Below are 4,056 nucleotides of genomic sequence, written 5' to 3'. Positions count from 1 at the left end.
TTGTCACTCCGTGTGACGGAGAGGTATCTCGGGGCCCACTCGGTAATACAACATCACACACAAGCCTTGCAAGCAATGTGACTAAATGTAAGTCACGGGATCTTGTATTATGGAACGAGTAAAGATACTTGCCGGTAACGAGATTGAACTAGGTATGCGGATACCGACGATCGAATCTCGGGCAAGTAACATACCGGAGGACAAACGGAATGACATACGGGATTATATGAATCCTTGATACTGAGGTTCAACCGATAAGATCTTGGAGAATACGTAGGATCCAATATGGGCATCCAGGTCCTGCTATTGGATATTGACCAAGTAGTGCCACGGGGCATGTCTAGGCAGGTCTCGAACCTGCATGGTCTGCACACTTAAGGTTCGATGATGCTTTACTATAATTGAGTTATATGTGTGGTTATCGAATGTTGTTCGGAGTCCTGGAAGAGATCAGAACGTCACGAGGGTTTCCGGAATGGTCCGGAAACGAAGACTGATATATAGGATGGTTTCATTTGGTCACCGGAAAGTTTCGGGCAATTCCGACAGTCTATCGGGAGTGACGAATGGGTTCCGGGAGTTCACCGGGAGGGGACCACCCACCCGAGAGTGAGCCCAAGGCACTAGGGTGGCGCCACAAGTCCCTAGTGGGCTGGTGGAGTCAGCCCAAGGGGCCCATGGCGCCACATAAAGAAATTCCAAAAAAAAAGAAAAAGAAAAAGGGAAAAGGGGGGTGGGAAGGAAGAAGAGGACTCCTCCTTCCCCAAACTGAATTGGAGGAGCAATCCTCCTCCTCCCTAGCACCGACGCACCCCTTGAGGGCTTGGCCCTCAAGGCAAGCCCCTCCCTCTCCCTCCTATATATAGTGGTGTTTTAGGGCTGATTTGAGACAACTTTTGCCACGTGCAACTCAACCCTAGACCACATAGTTCTACCTCTAGATCGGATTTCTGCGGAGCTCGGGCGGAGCCCTGCAGGAGTAGATCATCACCACCACCGGAGCATCGTCATGATGCCGGAGAACTCATCTACTTCTCCGTCTTGCTTGCTGGATCAAGAAGGCCGAGATGATAGTCGAGCTGTACGTGTGCTGAACGTGGAGGTGTCGTCCGTTCGGCACTAGATCGGAACGGATCGTGGGACAGATCGCGGGACGGTTCGTGGGACGGTTCGAGGAACGTGAAGACGTTCCACTACATCAACCGTGTTTCTTAACGCTTCCTGCTGTGCAATCTACAAGGGTACGTAGATCCAAATCACCCATCATAGATGGACATCACCATGATAGGTCTTCGTGTGCATAGGAAAATTTTATTTCCCATGCAACGTTCTCCAACAGTGGCATCATGAGTTAGGATCATGCGTAGATGTTATCTCGAGTAGAACACAAAAGGTTTTGTGGACGGTGATGTTCGATTTGCTGCCCTCCTTAGTATTTTCCCATGCAACGTTCTGCAACAGTGACATCATGATCATTTTGTAATAGTTAATATCGACTTGCACGTCGATGCTACAACAATCGACAGGAGCCAAAGGGTTATCTTTAAACTAACGTTTGTCTTTGTAGATGCGTTTACTATATTGCTAGGAAGTTGCTTTAGTAGTAATAGCATAAGTAGCACGACAACCTCGATGGCGACACGTTGATGGAGATCATGGTGTGGCGCCGGTGACAAGAAGATCGTGCCGGTGCTTTGGTGATGGAGATCAAGAAGCACAAGATGATGGCCATATCATGTCATTTATGAATTGCATGTGATGTTAATCCTTTTTTGCACCTTATTTTGCTTAGAACGGCCGTAGCATTATAAGGTGATCTCTCACTAAAATTTCAAGACGAAATTGTGTTCTCCCCAACTGTGCACCGTTGCTACAGTTCATCGTTTCGAGACACTACGTGATGATCGGGTGTGATAGACTCAACGTTCACATACAACGGGTGAAAACAGTTGCACACGCGGAACACTCGGGTTAAGCTTGACGAGCCTAGCATGTGCATACATGGCCTCAGAACACATGAGACTGTAAGGTCGAGCATGAATCGTATAGTAGATATGATTAACATAGAGAAGCTTACCACTGAAACTATTCTCAACTCACGTGATAATCGAACTTGAGTTAGTGAATTTGGATCATGTACCACTCAAATGACTAGAGAGATGTACTTTTTGAGTGGGAGTTTAGCAAGTAATTTGATTAGTTAAACGCTAATTATCTTGAACATAGTCTAAGTCCACTTTGAAATATTTGTGTTGTAGATCAATGGCTCACGCGATAGTCACCCTGAATTTTAATACGTTCCTAGAGAAAGCTAAGTTGAAAGATGATGGAAGCAACTTTGTAGACTGGGATCATAATCTTAAGTTGCTCCTGCAAGCTGGGAAGAACGATTATGTCCTTAATGTTGCACTAGGAGATGAACCACCCGCTACGGCTGACCAAGATGTTAAGAACGCTTGGTTAACACGTAAGGAGGACTACTCAGTAGTTCAATGTGCGGTCTTGTATGGCTTAGAGCCAGGACTTCAACGTCACTTTGAGCGTCATGGAGCATTTGAGATGTTCCAGGAGTTGAAGTTTATATTCCAGAAGAACGCCCGGATCAAGAGGTATGAGACCTCCGATAAATTCTATGCTTGCAAGATGGAGGAGAATTCGTGTGTCATTGAACATGTGCTCAAAATGTCTGGATAATCAAACCGTCTAGCTGAGCTGGGGATTGAACTCCCACAAGAGGCTATGTAACGACCAAACCTCGAAGGATTTGAGTCTCTGTGCTTTACTGTGCTAGTCCCTGGGTCGACTCGCTAGCACACACAGTATAGATGAAAACTAGATATAGCAAGTGCATCATTTATTACAACGTGTGATCCAGAATTTATAAAATATAACAATCTGCATAGCACTTAGCTAGCTTTATTCTAACAAATAGCGGAAAAGTAGCAGAATAATAACGATGAGTCCCATCATAGCCCACTGGCGATGTTGAGTGAAGACTCGCGACCCTAACGGTACCTTACTCCTTGTTTGAATATCCTGCAACATGATACGTTGCAGCCATATAGGTCAATACTTTGAATGTATTGGCAAGTTACACAGGAAAAGTAATATAACAGACCTACATGTATATGCATAGTATAACAAGAGAAAGGCTGATGGTTATTTTGCAGAAAGCTGATTTTATCCTCATAGCTACCTAATAGTCAAGTTTTAATTTGTTTTCTACAATAACTCACATATGGTTGAATTGGCATCTCCAACTCCAACCTATTACCATCATTAAGTCTCCCACCAAGTTTTATTAATTGTGTCATCTGTCAAGATCATCCAACAACTGTAATGGCCTAGCTGCTCAAAATTGTCCATAACCGGGGACACGGCTAATCATGATTAGTTTATACACTCTGCAGAGGTTAGTACGCTGTACCCACTGGACCCAACCCGAAGATTGAGACGAAGTCTTTCAGAAGCAGTCACCAAGTCCCACAGGAGGCCCATCCCACCTATTATAGCTACATCAGCTGGCACATCCGGGTAAGGTTTCCACGACTGATCAACTAAGCCAGAGCCCATAATAGCCAGTGGTCGCACAAGGAAGCTACTAGTCACTAAGTCTGTTTGATCTTTTTGAACCGGGGCGACATCCACTTACATTCAGAGGGTTGATACCATGATGTTCTTGAAACCACCCAACAATACCATATCCGCCCAGAGGTGAATTAAATCCTTAATTACTACTCAAATTTATTTTGTAGTAATCCTCACATAATCTCAATGAATACAGGAACCAATCCCCGTCTACATAGCATAGCAAAACTACAAATACCACGATCTTCAATGATGAGGGATATAGCTCAATAGCATAGCAATAATAATAATACTCCTATACATGCATAATTTTCATAGGGTGATATAATACTACATGCATAGAAAAATAGTAGGTAAAGGATGATCAACATGTAACTTGCCTTGATTCTGGTTCAGAAAGTCACACTCCTGACAATAGTTTGTGTCGCACTCCGCACAATCTACACGTTGCAAACAATCACACCAATC

Source organism: Hordeum vulgare, chromosome 2H, assembly GCF_904849725.1.
Source record: "Hordeum vulgare subsp. vulgare chromosome 2H, MorexV3_pseudomolecules_assembly, whole genome shotgun sequence".
NCBI classification, from domain to species: Eukaryota; Viridiplantae; Streptophyta; class Magnoliopsida; order Poales; family Poaceae; genus Hordeum; species Hordeum vulgare.
The sequence above is the reverse complement of the archived record's forward strand: the minus strand, read 5'-3'. Positions refer to the sequence as shown.